At 38.9% G+C, this 21,632-nt stretch overlaps 1 protein-coding gene across 11 annotated transcripts in view; it reads left to right on the top strand.

The window, feature by feature from the left end:
• The window catches only part of LOC310903460 (uncharacterized protein), a 490,104-nt gene that overhangs the window by 445,344 nt on the left and 23,128 nt on the right, over positions 1-21,632 (top strand). For 2 of the 11 annotated variants that reach the window (XR_014587550.1, XR_014587551.1), the window contains exon 1: positions 5,275-11,358. The exons of 8 other annotated variants lie outside the window; for them this stretch is intronic. The gene's annotated coding sequence lies outside the window, so the exon portion shown is untranslated. Of the gene's footprint in view, positions 1-5,274; positions 11,359-11,378; positions 13,904-21,632 lie in introns of those variants that run through there. One more of the 11 variants, XR_014587552.1, reaches the window with a different exon arrangement.

Genomic DNA, 21,632 nt, shown 5'->3' with positions numbered 1-21,632 from the left:
ATCACACTGCTTTCAAATCCAATTAGACTCATACTATCCTGCTGTGACATACATTAAAAATTAGTAAATGAATCTTACAGAATGACCTGCTGCTTCTGCCATAGTGTTCCTTCATTTTATTAAAGGTTTCTTCAAGCTGAATTTTATTTTTTTCTGCTTTCCTACAGTGGGTTCTTTTAGGAAAGGAAAAAAGAAGGAAACACAGAAAATGTATTCAGAGGCAGTGCTGCAAATGGTACAATAAGTTCCATCACAGATAACTGAGATGACCCACCACTTAAAAAAAAAAAATTATTTCCAGGGCCCAGGACTAACTGTCAAGAGAACCCACAAGCAAATCATTTTCTTTGTGTAGGCTTTAAAACTCCCACAAAAACATCCATGTTTTAGCTACAAGTGCTTTAGAAATACATCTCATGAAGCAGATGAAGCTCCTATCCCAAAGGTACATTGCAAAGTGATTTCACTAGGATTCTCCTCAGTAAAAGAGATGCCAGCAAAATCATAGATCATTGCAGCCAGTGTTGGACCTGGTTGGTTCTTGCTGATTGAATGAGTCTTCTTTTTGTTACATGTGAGAACTTTTGGTCTAGCACATCGGAATACGAACTAACACATTAAATATTTTATTCTGTGCAAAATTAAGTTTCCCAGGCTTTAATTCAGCTTCATCAAAAGAGTCCTTATTGCAAATAAAATAGCCACAATTCAGGAGAGTAAGAAAGGAGAGGCATAATAATTAAAGCACAAATAATCAGAGCATTTGACTCAATTAAAATTTATTATTAAAGTATGCTCTTTAAAATCTTTCATACATTAAAAGGTGCTTTACCTTGATGAGGTATTCTAGCTTGAGGCACTGGGTTTTTGGGACTGTGAACCTTGCAAAGACTATCCTGGCAAATGGAATGGGCCATGTATATGGCACCATAAAGCCCTGTCATGCTCTAGCAAGTCCTATCTATCAAGTGATCTTCAGACTGTTCCAGTGGATAGCCACAACAGGGAAAGTCCGCGCCCAGCAGTGATACCTATGTAGGTCCATCCTTCATGAACCAGAGGGTGCCTTTACAGTTGCCTTAGGGAAAGACCAGACCATCTGGAAAACAAGAGAGCACTGGAGATAATGTGCTCAGTGATTCCCTGAGGGTTGGCATGAGGTATGATCCCTGTGACTGCACAGTAGCGTGCCTGGGACTGGTCCATTCATATGCCAGCTCTGGGATGAGGGAGCCTAGCACAAACTGCCTCTATTCTCCAGTGTGCCAAGCATAAACGCAGTGTATCTGAGGTGTGTACCTAGCTGCTTTGTTTTTCAGATCTAGGCCTGCAAAATGAAATCACAGCAGTTCTGAGAAGGCCCAAAGGCTGTGTTGGCTTTAACACTGATAACAACCTTTCTGTTTGAAACAAAGCTTTCCATAGTGGTTTAGTTTTGTTTATCTATTATATGTTATTTTCAGTCATGTGTTTTAACTGCTTAATTCATTTTAACTTGTGTTGTTATGAGATTTTTGTACTGAGACTATCCTGTTTACTCATGCGCTTGATTTGTCCCCACAGCTGCAATCCGGAAACCTTTCCTAGCTATGGTGGTCTTGCAGAAGTAGGCTGCATACACCATTGTGCATGAACATTTAGTCATGGTAGCTTCAGTGAATGATCAGGTATCAAAATGTACTGGCACTCTTTCTATCATTTTTGATATGATTTTTTGTCAGAACATGGAGTCTGAACTGAATATATAGGGTTGGGATCATGTTAGTTTTTCTCTTCTGTCTTGTCACCTTGTAATGCTGTGGTTTGTATTACAACTTCGGCGATTATTCACCCAGTCTATTCAATTTCCAACACAATGTACCTGGAAATAACCATCATCTTTTCCCTCTGTGATACCTGTGCTTTCTTGTCAGTGACTCACTCAGCCCCTGTTCTTTTTCTGAATATGTAGTTTTAATAGAAATGCTAAAGGTAGTAAGTCTACTTTAATGACTAAGTGCATGGAAAAGCACAGAGCAGATGCATTAAAAAGGAGTTTAGAACTTGTCCTCAAAAAGCATATGAAACCCCACCAGAAAGATGGCTAATCTTTAAGACTAAGACTGCAACTGTGGTGTCACGTAGGAGGAACCCCTTTTATATCCCGAGGGGGCTGGTTTCCATCTCTTTTCCAGAGGTACAACAATATCAGAGAATTTGCCTGCTTATGCGTTCTATTAGGTAAGCAGGTGGGGGGATAAGAAGAGGCAGGAAAAGTCTTATGTTCCTCTTCGTCCCTCCTCAAGGGTCTTTTTGCTGGTTTGAATGGGTAATAATTTACTGTTCTGTTTTGTTCAGAGATGGATACACAGTCAAAATCTAACCTTCTGTCAGAAATGATGGCAATTAGTTGTTTTTATAGGTCATTGATTCATCAATGGCACTTTTTCCAGCTGAACTAATGGTACTCCATCTAGCAGTTCTTTTTTATGCTTTATTTACATCAGCTCGTCTCTAGAGCCAATAGGAGCCATCATTAGCAAGGGGTTCTTGTGCTCTTTCAGGCTGGAAAAGCCTGTGTAAAACCTGGAGGCTGTTACAAAGGAGTGAGAACAAGCAGGGTGTAAGCATCCAAGCTCCTGGCTTGCTTTGCACCAGGCAGTCCCCTGGCAGCAGGGTTCTCTGTGTAAAACTCTCCTCCTCGAGTTATTGCCACAAGGAGGAGTGATCTGACCCATATGTATTAGACTTATGAAAAAAATAATAAATATATATATATATAAAAATCTGGAGTAATCTACCTCTGCAAACATGATCCTCAGGGATGAACATTTGCATTGAAATCAGTGACCCTCTGCCATATTACTTCCCTGTTCACTCATTTTATACTATTTAGTCTACATTTTCCCCTTCAGTAATTTTGAGCTATTACTGTACTTCTACCTGCTTTCCATATGCTGCCAACAGTCCTCCCACAGCAGCCTCCAACTTCTTTTTATTAATTCCTCTTAAGTACTCAAAGCCTGTTATCATGTCATCTTTTCTCTAGACAGGGCAAATTCAGCAGTCGGTTTTCTTTCCTAACCACTCTTAATACAATAGTTACTGTCTTCTGAACTTTGAGGATTTATTTTTTGTTGTTTGCTGGCTGCCCTAGTTAGGTCTCTTTTTTAAGCTACCGCTATTTACCACTAGGGAATGTTCACAGCGGTGCTGATGTAGCCTTACTAGTGAGGACTATGTAAGATATTTCAATTCCATGTATAATACCTTTTTTTCATGTAGCCAAAAGGACAGTAATCAGTGGGATATCAGAAAACACTAAATTTTACAGAAGTCAAAGTCACTGGGTACTGTGGAAATTGGTGAAAAATGACAAATGAGAGTTTAAGGAGAATGAAGAAGTATCTTAATCTTGTTAATAATACCAACTTGTAGAACTTTTTCTTTTTAAGAAAAAAAAAAGTTTTTTTTTTTTTTAAAGAAGAACTTAGAAATAATATTTAAAATCCTTCTGTCCTTTTGTTCTCCACAAAACATTCTGGGCCAAGCTCCTTCACTGTTGAGCTGCCAGTCTTGAGTCAACCAAAGCCACAGTGCTTCACGTGGTCTGCAGGGCACCTAGCTGGTGCCACTGTGCAATGCACTGCCCAAATGGCACCTCCTATTGTCTGGTTAATGCATCACCTCCTAAAGCACAATATTTACTGAGCGTAGGTGAAATAACTTAGCATGAAGGCAAAGTCCAGTTTGAAGGAACCTGCACTAATTTTGATTCAGAGTTAGAAGCATCTGTTTATAGTGATACCATGAAAAGGAACATGCAGCATACATTTTTAAAAATTCTTTTTAAATTGAAGGGATGAAGGGTTGCCTTATGCATAAATTATATGTTTGTTTGCTTTATTTTTAATTTGCAAATAATTGTGTATAATGTGCACTTAAGATTATTTGAAACAAATGTACAATACCCCATCTTCTTTCTCTCTCAACAGTGCCAAAAACTAATGGGGGAGAAGGATAAATTGCTTAAAAATATAAACCTTTAATTAAAGGTATCTGTATGCGAAGGTTCTTTTCCTCAGAATATTATTCAATGTTGCCACCTTCAGGCCAAAGTTTGTCAAAGCATTTAAGGAGATTTGACCAACCCAGAATCTTACAAATCTGTATTTTTACAGGTTTAAAAACCAAGGTAGTGCTTTCTCTTCTGCGTGTTGGGAGGGCGAGGGCAGGCATGGGTAGCAATGTGAATTTGGGGAAATTAAATTCCTTGCACTTAAGGAAAGGAAAGCCAAGGGGAGAAAAATACTACAGTTAATACATTAAACCTATAAAATGTAAGGTGTCCTTAAATAAATCATCTCGGAGAATTAGAATGATGCTTGTTGGTCTGCTGCAGTTTACTTTTTGTTGCATTGTCTTTTGCAGATCTTTCCCCAGACTTTCACCTTGTCTTTCCAATTCTACCCTGGCAGGATAAAGGTGAATTGTAAAGTGAATATATTTGGCTTGGTTGAAATTCAGATCAAAGTTAAACCTGAACTTATAGGAGATATTCACTTAATTACAGAGAGAGAGTAAATTCTGCCAGAAAAGAAGCAAGCTCCTGTTATAGTAATTAAACTTTGATCTCAGTATGTAGCAAAATTGCTAAAGCTATTTGGTTGTACCAAATATTTGAGACTCTCTTTATGGGTTCAGTGATAAAATTGATAAATATAATTAACACTTCTAGGTAGACACTCACATTAAGTAACATTCACTGCGTCCACGTTCTTGCCTCTGCTGGTTTCTTCGAGTGCTAAGTAGGGAGACCAGTCCATCGAGCTGAGTTATTGATTAACTGATGACACGGTCCCATTTCCTGTGTATCCAAACCCAAATCCTTTTGAAATACAGCATTACACAGACAGTGCCTTCCACCCAGAGAAAAATGTCGTGCTGTTCAGTGACAACAATGGCAAACACTCCCTTTGGACTGAGGCATAACGCTTCACTTCCCTCTTAAATGGTTTTGCACTGTTGCACTAAAGAGCTGGCACATTACTCCCCACAGGTGGCTGCATTTTAGCGGCTGGGTGAAGTGAGTCTATTTCATCTTTCAGCCAAAGTGAGTACTAAACATAACATAGGGCTCCTCTATTTCCACAGGCTATTAACCTTCCAAAACATTCACCTCGGAGGCTAAACTTCGCAGTACTTCAACTTCGATTCTGAGAAATGTCTCTATTCCAGAATGACACATTAAGTGAGAGTGAATTAAGTCCCCGTGCAACAAATGGTAAGCATGTGCCAGGGCTAAGCAGGGGCTTAAACAGCTTTCTGAACTTAGTTCTTATCAAAAGTAGTATTTTTATTTTAAGAGATTTGAGCAAAACCTCTTCATCTTCTTTAAGTAACAAGAGAATGTGAATAGGACACATGACCTGAATGAACTACTTTCTCTCTGTAAAAGCATTTTAAAATATGGCACGTTACCAATAGTATTTTCATAGGATGTGCAAAACAGAGCAGAAGTTCAGAAGAACTGAAAACTGACATCTCCAAAAGAAAGCAGTAGGTCTGCAAAGAGACTGGTCAGCATCCTTGACATTAAAAACAAACAAAACAAACAAACAAAAACCACCTAGCTTTCTTTCAGGGAAATAAAATCCTCAATCCTCATCCAACTGACAACAGGACCGCCTAAACAAATAGTTTAAATTCTCTTAGTTGATGGTAAGATTTGCCTAATAGGGCAGATGGAAAGGGTTATTCACAGTAAGTAGCAGGGCCTGTTCTTAAACCACTGGCACTTCAAGAGCTTAAAGTGTGAGTACAATCCCAAGTGAACTTTGAGGGAGGAGCTTTAAGAAGTAAAGGGGGATATGTATATATGTTACAGCTGGGTTAAACAAGATGCTGTATATGCCATGTCTATAAAGTATTGTACAAAACCATAGTAGAGAAAGGCAATAGCTAAGTTCAATACTTCATTTTCATTCCCACTGTCATTTAGAAAATATGTCTGGAAATTAAATATTATCTGCATTTATAAAATGGACAATTATAACAAAAAATGAAGGGTTGTAGAAGTGGGTGGTTAGTCAGAAATACTATCTAATATGGAAGGAGGAAATAAAAGTGAATTTAGCTGTTGAAGGGAGGAAAGTGCATCCAACAATAATTCATCATTCAGTCACTGGAAAAGAGAGCTTAGCAGTCCAAACAACAGATTTTGCAATATTTAATCTTCAGGATCTGTGGATTTATGTATAGGAATAGGTGTCTTGACTGTTTTCTCAAATTAAATTGATTGAGCTCTGTGCATTATATTACATGGATTTATTCTGATTAGATCTAAAGCTAAATGTCTTTCTATCCAAGGGAGATTCTGAGGCTCAAGAACTTTTTTTTTTTTTTTTTTTAAATAATGTTATGGGTTTGTATCAGGGACACTGCAGCGTTGTTTCTTCATCTATGGTAGCTCAGATACCAGCATACCAATTGACTGCTCCCATGCACTTGAAAAGCTGCTATAGCTCAGTGTGGCTACACGGGGGCACTTATAATACACTTGTCACAGTGGTATCTGAGCACTGTATAATCTCTAAAGTGCTTGAGATGAATGGCGTATATAAATGTAGAATATTATTACTGTATACTCTACTTAATTGGGACATGCTGAATAGGGATAGCTGCTTTACTGGGTCTATCTCCGTGGAAACTGATGACAGTGTATAGTAATGACTGTTAGTTAATCAAGGTAGTATTGGCATATGTTCTGCTTAAGAGGTCTGATTTAGTTTCTTCCAAATCAAGTGGTGTTTAGCCAGGTGACAAATGAGTGTGAAATACTGAACTGTTTTTTTTAAATATGTAAGTTGCCAGATAAAGATGATGAGGTATATTTTCCTACATGCTTGGGTGCTTCAGTCCAGCGTGGCTGAGTTCAGTGGCACTGGCTGAGGGTAGGAGCAGCCCACCAGCATAGCACCAGATTGCTTTGGATCATGGCACTGACGAGCCTGCTGGCAGTGCTAATTCTCACTTGGCATTTCTGTAGCTTGGAACAGGTGAGTGAGAATGTGCGTTGCCCCACACACAGATATGCACCAAATACCATGTCACACCATCCGGTTATGGGTCTGATCATTCCAAAACAGCCCAGGGTGTGTGATGTTCCTTCTTTCTGGTTTTGCCCTGTGGAAGGCATCAGAGCTTAGGGATTGTGTGCGAGCATGTCGCTCTCTTCAGCAAGTTGCCTTGTTATTACTTCTTCCTTGTCAGAGCCTTGAAAACCCAGTTTCAAGCACAGATGGGCCCAAGTAGATATTTTCATTTGAATTCAGTAAGTCTCCTTGGACCGTGGTTAAGTCAAGAGCAAAGCAGGAGTTCTGCTAAATTTAGCTGCCGTCTGTAGAAGGACTAATTCGATTTTTAGGGTTGAGAAACACTGGCTTGATGGACTTGGCACATAGATGGAATTGCTACCACTTTATCATCTCAGCCTTAATCCATTTGCTTAGCTGTAATATATGAGTGTATGAGTACGTGCCTTATTCTGTAAGAATGTTGATCTTCTCTCACCTGACAAATCATATATTCTTTTCATAGGAAAGAAACACAGTCTTCTCTGTTAGAAAGGTAATCACATTAGTAAATGTTGCAAATCATTGTATTCTTTGTAGCAGGGTACTAAAATGAAAAGCCCACAGATGCTCATTAATAATTTACAGCCTCACTATACAGCTGGTAAACACCTTGGATTGTTTTATTTTACCATGGAACCAAAGAGAATTTACCCTTTCTCCCACATGAAGAAACCCTAGAGATACTGATAACTCACTTCTGATTAAAAATAAAAATCTAAAGTCACCATGAAAGCACTAGCTGATCTAAGAAATTATCTGAGCATTCTTTTCAAAATTATTATTTCTTTTGATACAAGAAGTACTGTCTTCCATATGAGAAAACACTCTGTGCAATGGATCTGGTAACTGCTAGAAGCCATCTTGCTAGAGCTGCTTGAAATACACATTGTAAATTTAAAATCATTCAAAGTTCATTCTTCTTCTGAATTCACAGAATTTCCATAAAAGTTCGGAGTTTCCATAAAAGTTCCGTAAAAAAAACAAGTGTTTCTGTGATTTTTCTTTTCACACAGTCAGTTATTCTGCACTATAAAAAACTTTGGATTTGCTTCTTATCCTTAGCTGAAAGGCATCAAAAAAGCTGAATGAAACCCTATGATGTTAATCTTCGGTTCTAACCTCAACAGCAAAATTGTTGTTTGTCTGTGTACCTTGTACCCTACATTTGATATGTTTCTCAAAACTTCAGCTGCTGAAATCACATGCAGAACTAATCTTATCAGACTTATACTGTCTAAAAATGAAAGCGTCTGTTTTAAACTGGTTTCGTAAGTACCCATGCTTCATACACAGCTGTGTAAATAGCCTGTTTGGTGGAGTTCCAAGACAAGGTCAGGTGAGCCTCTTTCTGGAGATGCTTTTCTGGCCTTCTCCACTAACAGAAGGGGACTCTGGCTGACATGGATAGCCAAAACAGTACCTCTTTACTTTCTGAAACTCATTGTCTTGGATCTTTATGTTAAACTGCCGTAACTCTTCACATACTTTCAATTCTCTACCTTCAAGAAGAATAGTGCACCGCATATTGTTTTTCTTTGCAGTTTCTTTTCAAAATAACATACTCTCTAATATGGCTTCTATACTTCCTTCCTATTTCACATTAGACTGAAGGTGGAGCTGGAAAGGTCTCTCTACTGCTCTGTACCGCAGGTGCTGGAGCTCTTATCTGCCTCCCTGGTGAGCAAGGTCCTCGGTTTCCTCAGTGCGGAGGAGCCACCTAACCACTTTTTGTGGGACCAAAAAAGAATCGGGGTACCTCCTTGATGAAGCAGAGCTCTTGGGACAGGCCATAAAAGCATTTCACATGCAAATATTCTACTCACATTTGTAGTTGTATAATCTAGATGAGTACCTCGTGATTTAGAGATTTGAGAACAAAATGTAGCCCTATTAACTTAGCTGTTCCTAGGCTGTCAGAATGTCAATTATGACTAGTTGGACCCTGGATAATTAGACAACAAATTTCTTGTTAACTGCCAGTAGGAATCAATTTTTTGTATGGTCTTAATTTATTGTATTTCACAGAGTAGGTGTATTTCACAGACTGATGATTAGTTTTATTCTGTGTAAGCCCTTTCAAGTCACAGGATGAAATAAAGTTATGACCAAGTCTAACAATGTCCATAGATCAAGTTTTTTTTTCTCTTTGTCATCAAATGCAGTGTTATGAAAAGGTTTCCCTCCATTATTAGTTTAGGAAAGAAGGCTAAAGTTGAAAAATAGAACAGAAAATAAAGGGAAGGCTATAGTCTACAGTAGGCAGAGAGACACTATTTCAACTCTTACCAATTTGCTAGAAAATATCTTTGCGTATCTCATCACTACTTTTGATTTTCCCCATTTTCAGCTTCTGTTAAAATAGTCACTGAGGCTGTTGCCTTAAACTACAGTGGCTAAACAGCTTTAGTATGGGGTGAATTTGCAACAGGATTGTTATGATTTGTGTCCAGGGACTGGAAAGAACTGTACATCATTATGCAAGTGGCATATGCAATAATCTAAATGGTGAAACAAAAAGGAAAAGAAAGGAAATCACTCATGGACATGCCTGGGAATTGACAAAATAGTTTCCTCAGAAGCAATTCTTTCATATTATGAAAATATATGCTTGGACCATTCTAAAACTTTTTATTATTTACTCAATAGACCGTAACAGCTCTGAAGCTTACTGCAGTGTTTATTCAGTAGATCAGCTCTGTATTTCTGGTCTATCATGTAAATATATATTGGAACTATTCTAAAAGGGTGTATTTCACTCAACAGACCATAGTGGCCCCTCTGGTACCTGTTACGTTGTACAGTATTTTGTAGTATGTTGCAGCTCCAATGTTAATACGGATATACTGATCTCCATGGCGTGCTCTTTTCTGTGCTCTAAGGACTGCTTTCCCAAACCACTCAGGTGCCTGAATGGAAAGTAAGATTGCTCCAAGCAGTATTATGTTGTGCCATGCTCCTGTCTCTCTCTTTAAAAAAGAGGAGTTTCTGGAGATGAGCAGTTGGGAATTGCCACTGTCCAAATTTTCCTAGAGGAACCTACAGTTAAACTAATGTGAAACAAACACAATTTCCTCCAATCTCCAGTAGTCTCTAAATGCATGTTTGAATATTTTGGTTTGCTGGTTTATCTGTGAATGTCTCAGTGATGTTATCTTAAACACACAGGATTTGATGTCTTTTTAAGATAGATATTCAGCTTTGCCCAGTTCTTGTCAGGACTCCCCGTTGAGGATTTGCATGCTTCTAGTGACCCAAAAGCAAAGCTGGAGCAGCAAGCTGGAACATTTTAATAATGTCCAAGGTGCAAAGGTTTACTTCTGAAGCCCTGAGCATCTACAGGGTGTGGGAGAGAAGTACTTCTACCAACAGCTGTTACTCAAGACTACAAGGCTTTTCACCTGTGCCTGGCTTTCCCACACAGTGACAAAACCTGAGTTTGAGTCATTTACCTCAAATGCTCTGACAGGACTAGGATCCTGCATTAGCCAGGGAAACACTTAAAGGCTGGACCAGAATCTCAGTGCATGTTGGCTGTATCACTGGAAATATTTTGTATTGTTCTCTCTGTTCTTTCCCTTATGTTGGTTAAACAAAGTTGATTAGTTACTGGGGTTTGTTTTCTTTTTTCTTTTTTTTTTGATTTTTGCCTTTTCTTGTTTTCTTAGTTCTTTCAATGCTGCTGGCATTGCTGAGGCATTAACACCAGTAAGAGGGGAGTTTGCATATGCAAATTTTACTCCCTTAATTAAAATTGGGAGCACTTGATTATGCTGCTAAGCCCCACAGCTGCAAATATGTAAACAAAGGTTACATGCTTAGAAAGGAAAATTGAGCCTTAAGTCATGTTTTTGTGATAGACTTTTGTTAGTTCTTAGTCTACTGTTAACATGAAGCCCAGTGCCAAATTAAATTCCTTATTCCTAGATTGGAGTGCATGCTGTTCCAGGAACTCACTTTGTGGTTATTTTGTTTAGGTTTGGGATTGCTTCGTTTTCATTTTGCTCATCTGACTCGGAACCCCTTGCTTTCTGTTTGGTAGGAATAAATCAGATCGGGTGTAGCTTGTATAACGAGATGGGGGCATCTACAAAAAGTGATTAACAGGAAAAAGAAGCCATGGGGTGTTGCTGGTTTAAGTTATATTCCAATGTGTGGCCTTAGGCCTTGGAAACCCAGAGAATGCTGTGTTTTTGCTATCTCCAGAAGTTGTGTATGATTTTCATTGGTGGACCTGAGAATGCAGGTTGGTGAGATATTTTCTCTTGCGGTAGACACCTTTCTCAAAATGCTTGTTCCCACCCTTGCACAGTAGTCTTTAGCAAGTTTCAGTTATGTCAATACAGCTCTCCTTGGTAATTGGATCATCCAAAAGATCCAATAAAAAGGAAAGCAATAAACCCAGCAGAACACTCTAGTTCTGTGAGCTTCCTCTAAAACAGCTTGCTTCAGTTATCTAATTCAAAGCACAGTTCTATACTATGCTGGTACCACCAAGAGCTGTAGTGTGAGCCAGGGAATAAATGGCTGGGGAGGTGTAAATTGAGGAGCAAGAATTTCTTAGACCAGATAGAATATACCATTGTCATGACTGTACTGTGCAGATGAACCCTCTCTGATACAGACAATGCCATCACATTTCAGTTTTCCTTATTTTTTTCTAAGCATAAAGCAACGTAGTGGTGCAGATTTGTTTTTCTTACAAACATATGGCTTATTGAGTTGTTAAGTTTTCTTTTTCTGACCAGTTGTCTTCTAGTCTTAACACGTAACTTCAGTCTCAGAACAGATGGGAATTAAAAGGACAATAGATGCTTATTCCCACACACCCACGCCTTCCCTAGGTGTTTCCTTAAGAATCCATGTATATGGTGCAAAGTAGGTGTGATATTCTACCTTGCTGTTTTGTTATACTTGTTTTGTAAGGCAAAAGTGACTGTACCAGTCACTTGTCAGTAGAGAATAAGACTGTTGTTATAGGCAAGAAGCTCTGAGATTTCCTAAGGCTTGGTGTGATGTGCCCTGTTAAATTTTTAAGAAGGAATATAGTGGAAACTTATTTTTTTCAACATTGTTCTTAACTTTAACACTTTGAGGTCTTCTGTTATTACTGTCTGACTATCTATCGTTTTTTGTGTAATGTGAAATATATGCATCAAAATTCAGTATCTGCACAGACAATTTTTCCATAAATAGGCAGGCTTGGGAAATGGCACCGTCCCTCGGAAACAGCAAAGGACAATGCCAATGCATCACATTTCCAGTTCGCAAGTTCCACCGACTCATTTCACTGAAGGATACAACTCAAGTCCACTCATCACCCTCCACATGCAGTCTCTAATTGATTAGGGATGACAACTGTAACAGAAGTTGCCACAAACTTCACCGGTCCCTGGAGAAACTCCAGTGAGAATGTAGCTGTCAGGACCTAAGTTCGAGGTAGATCACAGCTACCTAATCACCTATCAGAGTACAGCCTTAGGTGACATTTAGTGCAATTAAGAAATACAATTTTGATCAAATCCCATAGAAGTAAAACATGTATTCACCTACTCTACATACTGACCCTGACATAAACATGCAAATTGCTGTGCTTTCATCTGTGATATAGAGACTTCACATCATCTGAAAAATGGATCTCTGCAGTTTGTCTTAATTTTGCAGAGTATTTAGATGCATGGCCACAGCAATACCCAAACTAGATTATTAATGGAAAGCAATGCATTTTCTAAAGATGAACTGGAACCCAAACACAAAGGGCAAGTTTCAGTTATCAAGATAAAGTATCTTCTTTTGTCAGTTCCTGCACACATCGCATTAACATTAATGACAGTTTCAGCCACACGCATGTGTATCTCTCATTAACACTAATGGGCAATACATGCACATAGATCTCTGGTTAATACTGGTGGGAATTACAGATACGTGCAACACTCATTAGCATTAATGAGGGTTCTCCTGTGGATATCTAATGATCATTAATGGGAGTTACACGCATGTATATTCCCCATTAACATTAGTGGCACGTGCATCTCTCATTAATATTGATGGAAAGTACAGGAAGCCATATCTCATTAATATTAGTAGGAACGATGCACACACTGCAAGGAGACAGCTATTCCTGCTATATCCTCAGTGAAGGAAGTTTGAGCTGTTATTAATTGTGTTCGATGGAATCTTTAGTTTGTGCTGTATTTTCTTGGTGAATTTTCCAAGGTCTCCATGACCTCGGCCACAATGCACATGTTTCCTTCCCACATGAATGACCTGTTTCTGATAAAGCCCAAATGTTCTTTTCTTTGATACCAGGGAGCATGTCATCTCTGCAATTTTTCTAAGCAAGCATATTTCTGAACTGCTGTTATTTCAAAGGAAATCTGTATGTGCTTTTCACAGCATAGGGTGGCACACACCAGCTGCTGAGTTATTACAAATTCTTGTGATCATAACTCCATTTTACATCATGCAATAATGTGGTATTGTGTTAAATTCTGATGTGGTTCCTGATGAATGTGGTAAAGACTAAAGGCCATAGTTTCCCTTTAGAGTTTTAGGGGAGGGGGAAAAAAAAAGTGCAGAGACTAGCTACCAAGCTGGCAAAGGGACTAGAAAGCAAAACACATGGGAAGTGGCCGAGGGAGTGGGGTTTAGTCTGGAGAAGAGGAGACTGGGGGAAACCTCATTGTTCTCTACAACTACCTGAATGGAGTTTGCAGTGATGTGTTGTGTCAACTTCTTTTCTCAGGTGACAAGTGACAGGACACAAGGAAATGGTCTCAAGTTGCTCCTGGGTAGGTTTAGATTGGACATGAGGAAGTATTTTTTTATGGGGAGGGTGGTCAAGCACTGGAACGGGCTGTCTGGGGAGGTGGTAGAGTCCCCATCCCTGGAGGTGTTTACGAGACTTGTGAACGTGGCACTAAGGGAGACATGGTTTATTGATGGGACATGGTAGGTCGGATTGATGGTTAGAATTGGTGATCTTGAAGGTCTTTTTCTGTATGACTCTGTGATTCTCTTCTGTGATTCAGCGTTGCATTCAAAAATGTGTTCTCACACCTGCCAGACCGCTTCTGCGGGACTGCCTATAGGACTGTATGTTAAATCTCGTTTTTGAACATCTGCCTTTTGCTGGTGCATAGTGTCAGTGCAGAGATCCATGTTTCATGTGGTGGGGCAGACCTGTCCTGCTGGGCTGCTCCTGGGCTGCTCTCTCCTCCTTGGGGCAGCCACACCTGGGCAGGTGCTGAAGAGCAAGGGAGAAAGTGCACGGGGTGTCTTTGTGGTGTGAACAGGCAGAGCTGAGGAAGGCTGATCTCTCTGCCAAGTTACGTACATGGAGAGAGGGGAAGGTGGTCATGTAAAGTTCTGGTCTGGGGATCAAGTGATCTGCAGTCAGTTCTCACCTTCATATCTCATTGTAAAATAAATTATTTTTCTGTTGTTTGATATACCTACCACCTTGTACACGGGAATTATAACCTGAAATAAGATATCCAGATGCCACGGTAATGGCTTAGCTACAGTTAATGCTAACAGTAACAGCCATATCAGATATATGCTGTTTAAAACAGAAAGTAATATATCTAGTTTTAAAAGTGCCCTTTGGTAAGATAGTCTTATTGCTTTTCTCATTACTGTACAGAACTAGAATATTCATTGCCCATGCAAATTAGTTACAAAAAACAATGTTTGCAAATAACAAATGAAAATTAAAGGATTATGCTTGGCAAACACAAGTGTACTAAATCAGATTCCCTAAGGCTGGGGGAGGTATAGTGCACCTCCCTGTGCCAGTAAGCCCCCTGCTGTACAAGAAAGCTCCACCACAGGCAGAGGCAGGCTGTACCAGGGCGGCTGCTGCTACATTTCAGGAGCCTTCTGGAGAGAGGGAGTGGAATGAGAGTGTGAGAGCAGTTTCAACTCCCACAGGAGCTGTGCAGAAAAACTGCCTTGTACAATCCTTTCCCACCTGCCTTAGCTCTACACCTTTGGCAGCTTGCACAGAGTACTCTTTTGTTACATATTGGTTCCTTATCGTTACTGTGGTGCAAAAGTTGTTGGTTCATTTACCAGCAGATGCTTCATTGCTGGGCTCCCTGACCTCAGTGGGGTCCATATGTGTCCTGTACGTAATCTGTTTCAATTCACATGAAAATCAATAACAAATTCAGATACAGCAGGCATATATGCCTAAAACTCTTTGTAAGAGCACACATACGGACTCAAACATATGCTTGCGTAAGACACATGTGCATCCACATTCATCCGTCCTGGAAAGTCTAATGCAGGAAAGGTGATTCAAGTGCTAAAGGATGACAGATGTCAGAAGACATCAAGGAATATCATAACAATAATATTCTGTTTGGCTACAGCAACATTAAAGATTCTAAACTGTAACTACAGCTTTCACTTATAATTCAGAATTCAGCTGCTAAACAAACTAAATAATTTATCAAGTACAATATGTTCTAACTCTGCAGCTTGCAAAAGCTGCAGCCATACCTTCGTTTCAAAGAGTCACCAAATGGTGGAAATGTCATGCTCTTCCTTAAAGCGCATCTTCCTCAATTCCCTTGGTAGATACAACTGATTTTTTTCCTAAAGATGTTTTATTGTTTTTCTACTTTTCATCAAGGTGGGGTTGCCATGGCAATAAAGTAGGATGTCTTGCTGGATTTCACCTTTGCTGTCTTGCTTCATGTGGTTCTCTCTCCTCAGCGCAAACATGGTGGATGCAGTGCACATACAGATGTCTGATTTCAGATTTCTTTCTCGAGTGTGCTTGGCAGCTGCTCTCCTGAGACAGGCAAAGCAGCACTTCACAAGCAGCAATTCGCATTCATCCTCCCACTCTCTAATGGCCACCATCACGTCTCACTTGCTTTGTGAGCTCTCTTTCAAGACGGACAAAGCTTTTCATGAAAGACTTACTCCCAATGTGAGCAGAAACTTTTGTTTAAGCATTTCAGTTAACTAAATGACCAAATCAATTCTCTGTCTCTTGAAGTTGGTCAGGGTTAAATGGTGAAATACGCCACAGCAGATGGATGATTAGAAACATTCATCTCACATCCCAGCAAAATGCCCAGAATTAATCTGGTTACTGGATTTGTAAGGCTGGTTTTTAGGCTGTGGCACTGCCACCATGACTGAGCCTCTGGATTGGTCTCTCTTTTTCTTTCTCTGTTGATTTTCACCTCAGTTTTCTTGGTTAAACCTCTAGAACTTCTCCTAGGAAAAACAAAGTTCAAAATTTAAATCACTCAGATTAATGTTTTTCATTTTATATATCTCTCCTCACATCTTTCAAATACTTGATTGTAAATCTGTTATCTATATCTAAATTTCACAGTATTAGAATCTCAAAAATCACGATAAAAAAAGGGATAATAAATGCAAACTTAAGTGACAGTCCTTCAGTTTGAACCTTGCTGATGAGCTCTCCTCTCCTCGTGGATTACTGTTAGTGGAAACAGCTGATATTTTATATCCCAGTAGCTTTATGTCACCAATAACATAAAATAATAATGCGATGTCAAACTTTTCACTTCAGTATTTTGATTTCTCTTTGCAATTCAGCCAAATTAAAATTATGGTGATGTTTCACACAAACACCTGTGGATTAGTAGTGATGTCTGCCTTTGCCATTTCTCAATACTCTACTTGAAATGGCCAAGCTGAGAAAAAAGATTCCCAGTTTCCAGTTCAAAGTCTTATTCTCTGATTTCCTTCTGTCTTACTCAGTAGAGTTGCATTAAATTTCCCGAGTCCTCTGACTTCACTAACATTGCCCTGGCAGAACTTCAGTGTCATTTTAAAGTATCCCTATATTTGCTCATCTGACTACATGGGTCTCTGACTGCTGGTCCCGCTTTTTCTCTTGAACAGATAGTGTTAGTATAATTATTATTCATGCATTATAGCACCCAGGAGATACAGGCACTGCCTAGCTCTCAGTTAATGCCTTAGAAATCTTACAATCTGGGTAGAAGACAAAAAGCAGCACATGGATAGCAAGACAGAGGGGAACAAAGGTGCACAGAGACTACATGACTGCATACTAAACAGCAGTATCAGCACTGTGATATTACCTCCTACTCTTTGGGTATCATGATAAAAGTGATTGAAGGGGAACCTCTGGAGCTGTCGGGTGGTTGTGCAGCTGTTCCTTCAGGAGATTTTTGGTTGGATGATGGGCCAAAGAGAATGAAGCTGTTTGTCTGAAAATCTTGCAGTTAGCATAAGAGGTTGGCTTGACAGATGAATGGGTGATAGGAGTTGATTTCTTAATAAAGAAGTCACTCCAAAGATTGAACAAACTTTTCTGTGATGTGAGAAAACTTAGTGTACTTTATTTTGATGAACTGAGACTTCAGTTTTGAGCGTGGTAATAATGGCCTGCAAATACAGATTCACTCCTGTCATCATGACAAGAACGGTATGTACTTTACAAGACAGACTGTGTTTACCATTTCTACCCCAGACTAACACTTCCAAGCATGGTATGTCACAGTTACAGTGATAATCATGGTTGTAGAGCAAGCTGTGCTTTGGCTTCTCCTCCAGATTGCTTCTCAGAGCAGAGGCCAAACTTCCTGCAAGTCATTCACACAGGACCAGGAAATCTTGCAGTTTTAATACAGACCTCAGCCCAGTTTGCTCACACGTAAGGTCCAGCTTCGCCTGGCACCAGAAACCTTTCCTCAGAGCCGTTGACAATGCCTAGTTATACTGACTCAAAAGCAGGCTCTGCACAAAAAGTGTTCATTCTCTCACTTGATACACACAGTGTGTGTAGGTCCCTTGTCCTGGAAAAATTCAACTGCGGCTGCTGACATGCAGCTATTTTAGAAATGCACCGAACTGCGCACAGCAAGAAGAAAATTAAAGGTTTTTAAATGTAGTTACATTGCTTAGCATCTTTAACAGGAAGATTTCAAAAGATTTTGTGTGAGTATTACTATTATACCCAGATTATACATGGTGAGACTGAGATAAAGTGCTGATCAACTACTTCTTCAAATACATGAGAGAGTTAAGTGATTAAATCAGGAATGGGACCCACCACCTTGGCTTCCCATTGCATGTTGTAACTATCACATAGCCCCATGTCATGTACATTTGTGGTATTTATGATTCTAACTCAGCTGCACTCTGTGCCATTTAATTCAATGAAAATATGTGCAGTTTGGGTGGGAAAAAAAATAAATATTTTCGGGGCAAGCCATGTGTGCTGATTACAGTCTAAAATTCATTTAGTGTGAAAACCTGATGGCTCTTGAAAATATCTTCCTGGACTTTTTTTGCTGAGCCTGCCAAAAATACTGATAATTAACAGAAGTCATTTTTGTGACAGAAGCAAAAAGACCAACCATATGTTTTGTTTATAGTCCTATACCATTTCGCTGAAAGAAAAATGGAACTTCAAATTAAGAAATATCGGAACTGAAAACTTGGTTTATTACTTCTCATGTTTACACTAAATAAAAGCAGAATTTAGCTTTTACATTTAGTTGTGTTATTAGAAACATCTAATACTATATGATTAACAATTTCTTTATAGGCTCAAGGACACAGTTATCTGAGCTGAGGTGCTGAACCGTATTCCAGTGTGGTATTGCCTATGTTCTAGCATGTGAGCTGTGTCCATAGGTGACTGAAATGGTAAAGTTCATGAGCTACATACCAGCTTTGTCATGTTTATAGTAACCATGGTGTCTGCGTTACAGCAAAGGTTCAGTCAGGCCCTGTTATTTTCCCCTAACTCTGTAAAACATTTCCATTAAAATAAATAAATAAATAATAAAATATAAAAAAGCTATCTCATATTACCTTATTCTGGGGGAAGAAAAGAAAATCAACGTCTGTAGCTGAAGATGATTCTCTCCTCAGTTCTGCTGAATGAATAGTTTTCAGTGGCTTCATTGCTGTAGAATAAAGCCAATAAAATGTAGCACTGTGACTACAATAATGACGGACTATGTAGGAGTGTTTAATATGTATACATGTTAATATGTGAAATACATTTTATTGTAGTCCTTCAGAAAGTTTTGCAAACCAGATAGTGAAATGCCTTAGATTTATCATATCATGTTTCAACAATAACAGTGAAATGGGTAAGTTCTACATATAGTAACTTCTTTGTGCTGAAGTAGTAAAGTTATCTGTGATTGTCATCTAAACAGCAGATTCCCCTAAGCAATACCTGTCCCCATTTCCAGTAATATTTCATATATGCATGCATCAGGTATTTATTTGGCAACTATGTAAGTTGTAGTGTTAACAAATTTTTTTTAGGTTATCGGAATGAGTCTTCCTAAGATGACAAATACTCAGTCACCCTTTTATTCACTTTCTAATCTTTCTGTTGAGATGCCCCGTGAGTCTGTTAATTGCTACTGGTCTTGTGACAGGAACAGCCGTAGAGAGACCTGTGACCCTCTCCTTCTGTTTAGGAGGTTAATTTCAGCTCCTTTCTGCTGACCTGTACTGAATTCAAATTGCTATCCTAAAAGGAAAAGCCTGTGCAAGGGCCAAGACAAATTTTAAATGCAGGTATATTTTAAGACACTTTAGCAGGGTGCAAGTGGAGATGAGTAAGACCCTGAACCCAGGAGACTGCTGCACCTCAAACAAATAGTGAATATCTGACGTATAATTGAATAGAGGTCATAGTGTCTTATTTTTTGTGGATATTATAGTACCCCCAGGTAGTCCAAGAGGCAGAGGATTTGTGATATTAACACAATTCATATGCTGACGAGACAGAGTTCTGTCATGTCAGAACTCAGGTACAGTTTGTCCATGCCACTGGATGAGAGCCATTTCAGTTTGTTCCCCTGGTACTCTTCAATTCTGTGATGCTTTAAATATTACCCATTGTTTTTATTTCTGTCGATGAGCAGTTCCCTGAAAAGGGGTACGACATTTATAATCTTAAATAGATTAGAAATTTGTTGATATATACTTGTGAATGCTTTAATCACCTTGCCAAACAAAATCAATAAGCAAATATCTGTTGCCTGGAAAATGCTTCAGATAAATTAAGCTGTGTATCTGTATGCATTTCTTACTGCAGCAGTAGTAAACAAATCAGGTCTGAGTATTCTTGTTACCAGAAATTTGATGCAATGTAGATTACAACAAGCAAGAGGAAAGAAAAAAAAAACTTTCTGATTAAAGAGGACAGGGAAGAGCAGGTGAGTGATTGATTTGGTTGCTCATTTTAGACACACGATGTGAATACATCACTGATATAAATCTGAAGGACTTAAATTTGTCAGTTTTATAGTGGTCCAAAACTAAAATTCTTGACAATCACACTACTCAGCCTGAGAGAGCAGGACATTTTCCACACTTCCAGAAACATGGAAGCGCTCTCTGAAAACACGACACAGTTTGTATCATCACAACATACAGAGAGGTGTCAGTGAGGGCTGTAACTTCAGTCAGGCATCTGAGAAAAATTGGATAAACTCTTTAGTGACAACAATTCATCATTAGTGCAGATGCCACTAGTTTTAAAATAGAAAAGGGAAAAATGACATGCTGTATAGGTGAAATCTCGGTAGACTGGTTCAATTTTTTTTCCATGAAGCATTAACAAGGTTTTAAATAGCTGCAAACTGCATATTAAATGCCCATGTGTATAATACATGAATAAGGGCACCTTTACTGAATACAGTTTGGAACTGAGCTGTTTTTACCCCCTTCACAGTCTTTCTTTCACTTGATTATGTGAATACACAGGAATAGTGAGGAGCCCTTATCAACACTTAAATTTAACAGTGAATCAATGGATTAAGATGCTATATAAAAAAAAAAATAAATCACTCCATGCATTCCTTTCTTTCCACTGCATTCTCAAATCAGGCCATTTCTCTGCAGCTCTTTATTTAGACACAAAGCCTGGTTAATGATCATGCTTTATCTGCAGACTGACTGGGTTGTTTTCTTGGCTTTTTGTTGTTGTTCGTTCACCTGCTACTCCAGCAAAGAAATAAATAATCCTATCTTCATTTATATACCTAAGAGATGATTCAGATACAGGAAAGAATGTATGCTACTGAAAGGAGGCTGTTACATCTGCTGTTCTTGATATATGTGAACTGTGGCAAAAATCTCTCTACAGTTGTGTTTAGGATGAGGGTATGTAATAATGCACTTGCAAGGCAGGAATGACTCACTGAGTATTTCAACAAGATATGTAGATCTTATGCTGTGCTATTCAATAAAATATATTTATTTAGATAAGCTGTATATTTCTGGCACATTGAGCCCATTTCAAGAAACAGATGCAGAATTTTTGGATCAAAGTAACTTGATTTTTTCCCCTTAAGTAGTGATTCCCTGTGTAACCATTATTTTTCAGCTCTGTAGAAAGGCTAGCAATTCAGCTTTTTAATGATGCACTCTCTCTAATGATAGAAAGAAAAAAGAGTGGAAAGTTTTGTGGTAGAGGTGGCTCTTGTCTATGACACTGGTTTTTTAGCTCTCAAGTCAGTGGAACAACGTATA

This window comes from Anser anser (genome assembly GCF_964211835.1).
Source record: "Anser anser genome assembly, chromosome: 8".
NCBI lineage: Eukaryota > Metazoa > Chordata > Aves > Anseriformes > Anatidae > Anser > Anser anser.
This window is presented reverse-complemented; position numbering and strand designations above follow the sequence as displayed.